Source organism: Gavialis gangeticus, unplaced genomic scaffold (genome assembly GCF_001723915.1).
Source record: "Gavialis gangeticus isolate Ggan-Ray unplaced genomic scaffold, GavGan_comp1, whole genome shotgun sequence".
NCBI lineage: Eukaryota > Metazoa > Chordata > Crocodylia > Gavialidae > Gavialis > Gavialis gangeticus.
In genome coordinates this window covers 65,659,703-65,671,156 of record NW_017729022.1, presented here as the reverse complement: position 1 = coordinate 65,671,156, position 11,454 = coordinate 65,659,703, and positions in this window count along the sequence as shown.

The following is an 11,454-nucleotide window of genomic DNA, read 5'->3' as shown; positions in this document are numbered from 1 at the left end:
TACTTTGACAGTGATAAGGGCCAAAATGAGGCTACAGTGAAGAGGACTGTATCTGTGATTACTCCTGCATGATGCTACAGTTGTGCAGTAACAACTCACAGCAGACATCCTACCTTTGCTGCACAGAAGGACTTTGGGCTATTTTATAAAATGGACATGCACAACTCAAACATTTCCTTGCAGGCCACAAAGGCAGAGGTGGCCTTAGGGAAAAAGGTACTCTGGGTGAACTTGTATTTTGGCACCCACCCCTAAGGCCAGCTCTGCATGCAAATAACAATCTAGTCATTCTAAACACAGATAAACCAAAGAGGTGTGAACTATTCAATGATTACTAGATCAGTCCCTTTGGGTTGGATGCACATCCTTGATTCCCATCCCTGCAGAGTTTGCACTGACTGGTGTGGGTGATAGACACCTGTTTCTTGAAGCCTTAGATTTATACTTCTGGGCTAGGGACAGAGATTCAAAAGGAACTTCAGGCATGTACCTGCAGTGGCTCAGGCTAGAAGCTAGGGTGGGAGCTAGAGCAGCCCTCCCTTCCCTTGCACAATACTAAGCTTGTGGGGGCATGGCCAGGCTCCAGCAGGACCTCTGATTAGGGAGGTCTTCCTGCACAGTCCCAGCCTTTCCCCCACTGGATGCTCAAAGGGTGGAAGTGTTGCCAGTCCCCAGCTCCCTGCTAGCACTCTGAGGCAAGGGGGAGTGTGCACTTCATGCATCTGCTGATGATACGGCGCTTTTCAATCTCCCTCCCTGATTTGTCATACTGTCTGCAGCAAACTGACAGGTGAGCAAGCCAGCAGGGGGCTGATAACAGTGATTATCACCTCATCAGCAAAACAATAGGCTCTCTCCGTTACTTCAGGCTCTTCTTAAACAACTTAAGGCTGACCTGTTGATTAGCTCCAAATAGCCCTAAGCCGTCACTGTTCTGTTTGCCTGCCCTAGTGAAATTACAGAGACACACACACACAGACACCTCTCAGCATTAGGTAGCATACCACATGCCTAGGGGCCATGAGGCTGGGGTCCCTGCTGTGGGAGATGGCAGGAAGGAAGTGGGGACTTCCTGCTTGAGTAGTGAGGGTGGAGTAGGGCAGGGGGAAGCCAGGCAGACCCTGCTGTACCTGCAGTCTCTTCTGGAGCTCCAGCCAGGGAGCAGAGGGAGGGGCCAGCCCTGCTGTGGAGCAGAGAGCCCCACCCAGTCCAAAGAGCATGCCAGGATGCTGAGGGAGTCTGGTTTACCTTAAATCAGCAAGGGGTCTGAGACAGACATTGCATAAACTGGCTTGAGCCAAATCGGTTAAGTCTGATACTACTTTCGACCAGGTTTATCTCTAACTAGTTTATGTGCACTGAACATCTGTTCTGTTACAGGTTTAAACCAGTTTCTGATCACTTAAACTGGTTTACGTGTAATGTCTGTCCCTAGCCCTGGTGTGCCAGATTCCCTTCTACCCAGTAGCATGGCTGATTACTTGGGAGCATCACATGTGCCACTAAATGACCACACTGGCCCATTTGTGCATTGTAATGTTCATCCACCCAAGACACTTCTTACAAGTATAACTTTTAGGGTAACATGAGAGGCATTATGATCCACTGGATGGAGCACTGGGCTGGGAGGCAGAAGACCTGTGTTCTGTGCTTAGCTCTACCACTGACCTGCCGTGTGACCACATTCCAGTTACCTCAGACATCTGTGTCTCTGTGTCCCTTCCTGCTCATTGCCTGCTTTCCCTCTAAGCTCTTCAGGGCAAGAATCATCTCTTACCTCATGCTTGTATAGTGCCTAGAACAACGTTGCCCGGGTCTTATAGCCAGGTCCACTGAGATATGGAGCATAAATAAATAGCAATATCTTCACAACACTGTGTAAGCATTCCCCAATTGTCTCTGCCCTTTAAAGCTGTGATGTTGCTGGGGGAGTGGGGAGGGGGGATCTTAGTGTTTTTGCTTTGTGCCCCTGGAAAATATTTGATTTTATTATTATTTGTATTAGTGATACCACTGTTGCACCTGATTAACATTGTTGTACAGTACTACCAAAAGCATAGTAAATACTTATATGCTCTTAATCGAAACTACTTTGTTCACTACATCCACACAGGCTGTATTCATGAGTGTCTTGTTTTACTGTCATTTTTTTATATTGTTATAGTGTCTATGAACCTTGTTTATGGAATAGGACACCTTGGTGCTAGCTGTTTTCTGGGCACAGAAAAAAAGACAGTCTTTGCCCCAGAGAGAGATATAAATGGCTGTAATAACAATACTAATTCATCCTTCTAACACTTCTGTGGGTTAAGCAAATCTGATTATCATCCTCATTTTACAGATGGGGAACTATGTCACAGAGAGGTTAAGTGATTTATTGAACACCACACAGCTACTCAGTAACAAGAAAGGAGTCAAACTCCCAACTCCTACAACCACACTAAGTCCTGACCATCCTGCATCTCTATAATTGCAGAGACACCAGTAAATAGAAGGGTGCCTGTTATTCTTCATGAAAATTTTTTAAAGAAAAATAATGAATTTCCTTTGATTTTTTTTTCATTTCTTTGATTTCAAGAAATCAAACCCACCCAACTGGAACTCTTCCAAGTTTCAACATCTGTTTTCAGTTCAGAAACTGACTTTTGGTGGAAAATTTTCAGGGCTTAGGTCTCCAAATGAAAAACTTTTGTAAAACATTTGACTGGGGACAAACAATGTTTTGGCATCCTGTCTCTATTTTTAAAACCAGGACATTTCTATCAAAAGGAACATCTGCCATGTTTCCAGGAGAGTGGTCTTTTTGGTCCACCGTTCCTTTCCTTCACCCAATGCTTTTCTTTGGCAAGGAAAACGAAAGTTTCATTAGAAGTTATAGGACCCTGTGTGCTAGTTTTGCCATTAGGATTTATGAAAGTGCTGCTTTAGAGCAGGCTTCACCATGAACACTGTACTGGATATGGATGTGGGTTGAAAGGGCTGGGCACCTGCTGAAGTTTTTGGCCTAGTTTTCAGTGATCAGAATTCAAATTTCTGTTTTCATAACAGGGAAAAAAAAATCTTCAGCTCTTCTTCTTTTTTTGGTTCCTCATATGTGTGGAATGATGTTCTTTTAAGCTTTTCTCTCATAACTAGCGTGACCATATGGCCCAGATTGGCTGGGACAGTCCCGGATTTTGGAAGTCAGTCCCAGCTGGCCAGTGAAAATTAAAGCAAGTATCCCAGGCACAAGCTGTGATATAGGAAGCCCTAGCAGACAGCAAACTTGCCCTAACTGCCCTATAACAGGTTAGCCTGATTAGCGGAGTGACCATTAATAAGGGGCTTGTAAACACCTGTGAAGTAAAGAACAATGGGTCATTAATGGACCGTTGACTCCTCAGGCGCCTGAATAGTAATACCAGTGGTGCCCCACCCCTGGCTCTGCCTGCAAGGTGGGAGCAGGGGGCATGGGGCAGCATCCCAGATTTCACATTGTCCCACATGGTCACCCTACTCATAACTAAACTTGGTCCCTGCTTGCTTCTTGCAGACTCTTAAGATATGCATGCTTCCCCATGATAAAAATGGAACTGGGTCTAATTCAGGAAGGCTCCTTCTGCTTCCAAGTGGACTCTTCCTGCTGGTTAATATTTTACTCGACCAAAGTTACATCCTGCTCCTCCCTGTGGCTCAGAGCCCTGCACATTGGCAGCACAGCCCAATGTATGTGCCTGATCCTGCTATCCATGGGCTTGGAGCATCCATTAGAGCTAAAATGTCCTGATACATCTGCCTGCATTCCCAGGCTAAAATTCCAGCTGGAGAACTTTCTCTGGGAACTGGATCCAAGTGAAGTTTCCTTTGCCATATCCCCCGAAGGGCAACATCGCTTATTCTCATTTTACCTTTTCACCTCTGCTTGCCCTGTTTGTAATGTGCAGTTTATGATGTAATTATATCTCACACAGCTGAAATTGTCCCCTTATCACCAAGCTGATTACACTTAACAAGGCATAAACTCCCTCTCTCATTCTCTGCCAGGAGTCCAATTTTAAGCTCTAATTGTTTTATAGGCCTTTTGCACTCAGGAGAAAAAAAAAAAAGATGAATTGGCTGCCATTTACATATGTTGTGTAAGGCATATTTCTCACCCTCTCATCCATACAAGCACTTCTTGGGAGCTGTATAAATGACCAGCAGCCCAATGCAGCATCACTGCTTTCTGAGTGGTCACTAAAAGACCTTGGTGTCTCTCCACCACAGATATTAACTATCATTTAGATGTAGGATATGAAGGCCATTTTTCCCAGACCTGATGATGTCCATTGTAGAATGTCTCAAACAAGGGTAACAGAAAAGATAAAGGTCCCTTCTCTGTGCATCAGGTGGCCATTGCAGGATTTCCCTAAACAAATGTTTGGGGATTAACCAAACAGCTCTGTTTCACCTTCCCAAGGAGACTCTGTTTTGCTGAATTTTACTTCCCCCTCGCCAAAAAAGGGAGATTTCATATAAACATGTTACTCTCAGAGGCTGGACATACTTATACCATTTTATTTTTTAGGTATTGAACTCATCTTTTTTTTTTTTTTTTAAAGGAACATGCCAACAAAGTTTTGTCAGCCCTTGGGAAACACTTTATTTGCACATGATTAAGAGTCTCTGCTCACTGAAAGCTGCCCCCAAAAGAGTACAAACCTCATTGAACTAGGTATCTTCTTGGTGAAATTAAAATAAGCTAGCTTTGTACAAACCTCATTGAACTAGGCATCTTCTTGGTGAGGTTAAAATCAGCTGGCTTTGTGCCACCTTCTAAGATTTTTTAAGACTGGTTTAACTATGATGTGTTTGCATAACAGCAGAACTGAGGGACTGACCAAGACACTTGACACTCAGGGTCAGATTGATATACAGGCACATGTCCAGGGCCCTGAGCTGGGGGGGGGGCAGTCCTTCCCTCTGCAGTGGCGGCGTGAATGGCCCCATCCACATCTCTTCCCTTCCCCTCCCTCCGCCAGCCTCACCACCATGGCAGCTGCTTCCTATTGGCAGCTCCAAGCTCTGCTCCCCGCAGGCAGCAGCGTTGGGGTGGGGAGAGGTATCTTGACCGTCCTAGGCCCCACAAGTTTGTTTGCCTAGTGCCCACAAAAGGTTTAATATGGCCCTGGTCCCACTGACCTCAACACTGCATAGACACAGAAAAATAGACAGTCCCTGCCTTGAAAAATTGGCATATAAGCTCAATAGAAGAAACAGGTCAGTTTCATGCTTTCATAATACAATATGCAAAATGTGCACCTCTCTATCAGGCCATGATACCTGATTATCAGTCCCTATGCTACTATCAAAGTGCCCTTTGGCACTCTGTCTAAGAAGAGTCCTAATGTGAAAGCATACCAGTTTTCTGGAGCAAAACCACAGGGCCCCATTCTTCCCTCAGCCAGGTTTGTGCCGAGCCGTTCATTGTCTCTAACAAGGGAACTGCTCCTCACTGCCCTGTGGCCGGTCCGTGGAACTGACACACAGGAGCCACATAGCTCCCTAGTGCAGGGGTGTTCAACCCCTGGCCCACAGCACCGTGTCCCCTGCTGCCAAATTTCTGGACCCATAGGGAGCCCTGGGCCCTGTGTGCTGGATGAGGTGCCCAAGCCCAGTGTGCGGAGCCAGGCAAAGGCAGCTCAGAACCTTAGGGCCCAACACTGGTGCATAGAGCTAGGCCCCAATCCCAGAGCTTGGAGCAGGGAGGGTGTGGTGCTGGGCCCCAGGGTTTGATCCAGCCTGCAAATTGGCCCCACACCACTCATTTGGCCTGTGAAGCCACAGTGTCACACTGTCCTAGTGAGATCCCCTGCTGCTAAATCCCTCTTCCCCAGCAGAGCCACCTCTTTAGAAGCAAGAGAGTGATGGAGTAGGAGTGGGCAGATATGAGACAGAAAGAGGTGCTGGTATGGTAAACTTCCAACTAACTGATTCCCTTGTGACTTCAGGCCCCATAGGGGCTCTTGCAGTGGGGAGAGCCAACTACACCTGTGGCCGACTTCTTCACTCCATGCATTACCTGAAGAAGAGAAGCAATTGCTGCCTCCCCTCTGTCCTGGTAGCAGCAGCTGCTCGGATGTGAACTTGAGCAAAGGAGTCACTCCAGACTTTACAGTGGCATACGTGAGAGGAAGATCGTGCTCCAGTGTCACGCTGGCGCAAGAACAAATGAGTAACACACTACTACTTTGCCTTTCTACCAGACTCCCCACCTGAGGATCTCAAAGCACTGCCTGTGTATTAGCCCCTCACCTCTCTCAGCACTTCAGAGATTCAGGTGAATATTATTAGCCATCTAACAGATAATTACAGGCAGTGAAGGACAGAGATGTTAAAGGTGACCTTCAGTGAAGTCAAGAATGCAGGAATTGTAGCAATGAAAGCTTTTCTTTCAGCTGTTGAGTTAACAAGTCAATAAAACAGACAAAGGGTTTTAAATAGTCTGAATGAAAATAATTTCACTTCCTCTCCGCATTACCCAGATTTCCTGCCCTTGGGAGATGTGCTGTAAACATACTGGCTTTCCAGTCATCCAATCCCACAGGAAAAATAGGATAAACAAGAATGAAATGCTGACACAAGGCAACAAACAAATACAATTAGGGGGCAGTGCAGACAAGGTGGGGAGGGATCTGGAGTTTTGTGTTCAGTTACAAGTATTTAAGAGCAGAACCTGGCTTCATCCCCTTCTACTCTTCCCTCAGAAATCAGAGGGTCAAAGGGCACTGGCCTGTTCCCCAGGCCAAGATCACTTTGAATGGCATTGTGTAGTAGAAGCTGGAGTCCTGTCCAATGCACTGTAGACAGGACACCTTGCAAGAGTCTACTATAGACTCCCAATGGGAAGATCTCAGCTACACACCTATTTTATGGAAATGGGGGATTTCTCCCCAGATTGCTCCTTTGGTCTTTGGGCTAAAGGCAAGTGAGACTTGGGGACATCCAACCTCCAAGATCTCCTGGCTTGGGGCCTGCATGTAGGATGCCTGCCATGGGTTTAGGAGTACTTGAAGCCTCAGGCTAAAGAAGGAGGATACTAGTAGGTAGTAGCAGCACACAGACTTGAATGATTGAGTTCTGCTCAGTTGATAAACAGATTCAAAACTGATTTGGCTAATTTGGCCTGAAACATTAAATTAAAAATAAAAAAGCAGCAAACCCAGCATATTTTCTTCCCTGTTTATTTTATGCAACCTTCAGCCCAAGAGGAATTTTCTTATTTATAGTGACACTCATCCCCTTCCTCCACATTCTCCCTCTCCTTAGCTCCTGCTTCTCAATAATTACATCTAATTAAGAAATCAGTTATTCTATTCAGGCTCTCTCAAACACCTACATTTCTAACCCACCTAACTCATTATCAACATGTGCTTAATGCTGAAATCAAAGCGAAACAACTGAAACCAGCCCGATGGCCTGGAGCCAATTTCAGTCCTGCCATGAGTATGCACACGTATGCTTTTGACTTAACAGCGTGTCACACCCTGTATGAAGAGGCTGAATTTGCTCTACTGAGGTACAGTGATCAGAACTGCCATGAACTGAATTTCTACTTCCTCCTACTGTAACAGTAGAGTGCTTTGCTATGGAGGGGAGGGGGTTAGGTCAATCTCACTTTGGCTAACAGTAAACCTGTCTGGCCCACCTATAAGAAATTTTGATAAACTTCAAAGCCAACTTCAACATCTCCAGTTGGATTGTGGGAATAGTGCGGGATTTCACAAGCAGAAATGGAAGCAAGGCAGAATTATTGGCATCATGCTACAAGGACATTGCTGATTACATTAATCTAGATAGTAGGAACTATGTTTCTGTTCTGTGTCTGTGCTGTACCTAGCATGATAGGGTCATAATCCATAACTAGAGTTTCATCAGGCTACCACAACACAAACAGTCAACTCTGTGTGTGTGTGTGTGTGTGTGTGTGTGTGTGTGTGTGTGTGTGTGTGTGTGTGTGTGTGTGTGTGTGTGTGTATTTCACTGGTTGTTGAATAGTCGGGACCCCTCAGGGCCCAGCAGGATCAGGTCCCAAATCATATAAGCCTATTACACTGAACTATCTGAAGCAAGTCATAATTGTGCACATGAAACATAATGGCAAATATGGCAGTTAATCAGCAGATCTTACCCTGTCCCCATATAAGATCATTGGTTCTCAGGCATTTTACACTGTCTTTGTTATTTTTCTTTCCTACCATTTACCACAGCCCTAGCTTGGAGAAACCATTGTTACAGAAAATACTGCAGCTTTCCCATTTACTGTGTGATGCACTGCATTTCTCCCCACACTCCCACCCCAAATAAACAGTATCACCTGCATCTCAGTTGAGCCAAAATACATTCAGGCAGTAAGCACTTTATTTGCCCAGTTTGCTAGGATACCTTGGGATTAAGTCACTGCAAGATTTGTTTGTGCTGGTAATAGCAGCTGGAAGCTAAGACCTGAAGCTTAGCGGTAGCCTTGGAGGCAAACATCATTGCATTTGGGCCACAAAACAAATAGCTTAAAATTACATGAAAGAGAGAGAGAATTCAAAGAGTCATGCCCATCTCTGGGTCTTTCATCAGGCACTTGAGCTGCTCTAATCAACAATGGTTTGTTTCTATAGCCTGCAAGGAGTATTTCTAGAAGATATGGCTGTATGAAAAGTTTATTGAATTAAGGAGGTAGAGATATTTGTAAATGCTGCCAAACTGGCTTCAGTAGATCCAGTTTTTTTAATGTTGTTCTGTGTTTCCAGCCTCTGTAGGGAAAAAGATGGATTTTAAAGAGATATGAATAAAGGCTGCCTAGGCCAAAAGTCTGACTTACTTGCTTACCTTACATGGTTCATACCACCAGTAGAGAGTTGATGTGAATGCTTATATTTCTTTTAAAGAGCTCAGATAGCCAAAACAGAGTTCAGCAGCCTGACATACACAAGCTTTATTGCAACTGTATTGTGGCAGTGCCTTGGAAAGCTACTCATGAGCTAGGCCTTCCCTGTGCCAGGCCTTCTATCAACATGAAAGAGGGTTATAGTCTCTCTCATATCAGTACCTTTTATCAACAATGTCCTTATCACTGCCATGAGGATTCTCCCATATTTCTCTTGGTTAAATTTCTGTCCTTTAAACGCTAATATGATGGGTGTTATAAGCAGCAGTAAGGACAGAAAAATAGCACAAAAGGACCCTATGGAGGCTGGAATACAGAAGAAAAAATATATGAGATTTGTTGGGGTTATGCCAGAGGAATATGCCAAATTAAATGTTGAGGAAGAAATAATCTGATGGGAAAATATTTAGTTAGTGGGAGAAACCAGAGAAATACCAGCTAACTTGGTAGTGATAGTAGACAACAAATTGCATTTACGATGATGGCTAGAAAATGACATTTAGGGTTTGCTTTTGGGAATTGACTTGTAGGTAGAGTAGATATGCATTAGAATAATAGTCCAGGGAAACAGCAAGGGTTAATTGGTTTCTAAAAGCCTATTAGTGACAAAGTTTCCTTCAAGGCCCACTGTGTCTGAAGCAAGCCAGCATACACATCCTGAGAAATTTAAAAACATCCAAACAGTGTTACATAACATGAGGCTTGCCACGTTGGCACCAGGTCACAGTGCCCAACTTCAGAGCCCTTGAGATTTCCAGGTTTGGTCAACAGACCAAATTAAAAGGCCGGGTCATGCCCAAATTAAGACACTGGTAAATGACCAAATTATGTGTGTGCATGCGATAGCTTTGGGAAACAAAGGAATATGCTGACAGGACAGAATATGGACAGTATGACGACCACAGGGAGACCAGTCAATGATGCCTGGAAATGAAGACTCATCAGAGGAGAAAAAGAATACAAAAGGAGGGATTTCAGAGCAGCAAAGGGTCCCCCAGGGGGGAACCTGAGGTCACCATGGAGAGAGGGCACACCACCAGCCCACTGGAAGGGCCGGAGGGCAGTTGGGCCTCAGCCCTCAACCTCCAGGCTGCTGACACCTGACATTTAAGAAAGAACCACAGGGTGAAGCTTGTGTACTGGCCAGATGTACCTTCCCTCTGTGAACCCAAGACTGGTAGATATAAAATTGGGGGAGGGTTATTTTGTTTGCCTTGCCTGCATTATTCTTATCTGCTAGCACTGTGTATAAATACAATTTTCCTGTTATCAAAAGGAAAAAGTTGTGGTCAGTCTGAGGGTTTGGGTCCACAAGGTATCTGGGTCATAAATTCAGTGCCAGCATAAGCCTGCTGTGACATATGTCAGGAAGAAAAACAGTGGAACTTTGAACTACACAGCCACATCTACGCAAGGGAAATCACAAATTGCTAAGGACAATTCCTCTTTCCCACTAGAAGCCTTGCTCAGCTGTTTTTTGGAATAGTTTGAGTATCTGTGTGCCATGCTGCTACAAAGAATATGGTTGTCCCTCTTGCTTGTAGAAAGAGCTGGAAGTGACTTTAATCTGCCTGCACTAGCATGTCTCAGCTGTCAGACAGGAATCTTGGGAAGGAAAGTGCACATTGGTCCAAGGTGGTACAGCTTACAGAACAGAGCAGAGGGAACAGAAAAGGCTGTATGACCCAGCCACCCTGACCCAAGTGTGCTTCCAGTGCCTCAGGTAAAGTGGTAGCCTCTTTCCCCATCCCCCTGCAACCCTCAATCCCTTGGAGCATACAGCACCTTGAGATCCTCAAGCTTCTCTTCCCCACAACTCTGCTCAATCAGCAAAGCACTTGGTACCTTTCCATAGGTTTTTTCCCCATGCAGCAAGACAGGTAGCTTTCTGGTTTGTGGAGGGAAGAGGAAGGTCATTAAAGCAAAGAGAGGGGAAAATAAGGGCATGAGAGATGTGTGCATTTGAGAGAGAGGTGGGATTTGCTAGCACATTGCATTATGGAATATATAAGTGAATGTGCAAGCACTGTCTCCTCAATTCTGTTGGCTTGGGGAGCAGCGGAAGGGCTTCATCAGGAAATAAGTACTTGAACTACTTAGCTAAATCATTTCCAGCAGTAGCAGCTGGAAGGAAAACAAAGAACAGTTGCTCATCACAGCTGTCATAATGTATTATTTTCTTATTTGTCCCTGAGATGTCACATTGCATCAGACAACAAGGAAGTGATAATAGTTTTAATATGACTGAGGTGAGATCACTGTTAGGAATTGCGTTCCACTCCAGGCACCATAATACCAGAGAGAGATCCATAAGCTGGACAGAGTTCAGAGAAGAGCAGTAAAAATTCATAGATTCATAGATTAAGGGTCAGAAGGGACCTAGTAGATCTTCTAGCCCAACCCCCCGCCAGGGCGGGAGAACAACAAAAAACCCCAAAAAGAGAAACGGGACTCAAATGAGTCCAGCCAGGTAGGCATCCAGCCTCTTCTTAAAGACCCCCAGGGTAGGGGCCAGCACCACTTCCCTTGGAAGTTGGTTCCAGCTCCTAGCCGCC